We start from the raw sequence: 281 nt of genomic DNA, 5'->3' as shown, positions 1-281 counted from the left end.
TTTCCTCCTGCCTGCAGCTAGCTGGGGTTAACCCAGGCTGCCCAGCTTCTCTCACCCACTCTTCAGAAGCCCCCACAGCAGGGACCTCTGTCCCCTGCCCCTGTCCCGCCCCGGCAACCCCCTAGACTGCACCCTGGTGATGCCTCAGCGTAGTGAGAGCTGCACGGACCTGCCAACGGGACCCACGTCCCTGCCAGGGGACACCCTGATCCCCACCCTGTGAGCTCCAGCCGGACAAGCCTGACGCCAGCGGTGACGCCAGCCCTCTGCCATCCCTGCAC

Source organism: Eurypyga helias, unplaced genomic scaffold (assembly GCF_000690775.1).
Source record: "Eurypyga helias isolate BGI_N326 unplaced genomic scaffold, ASM69077v1 scaffold45996, whole genome shotgun sequence".
NCBI lineage: Eukaryota > Metazoa > Chordata > Aves > Eurypygiformes > Eurypygidae > Eurypyga > Eurypyga helias.
Note: the sequence above shows the minus strand (reverse complement) of the source record.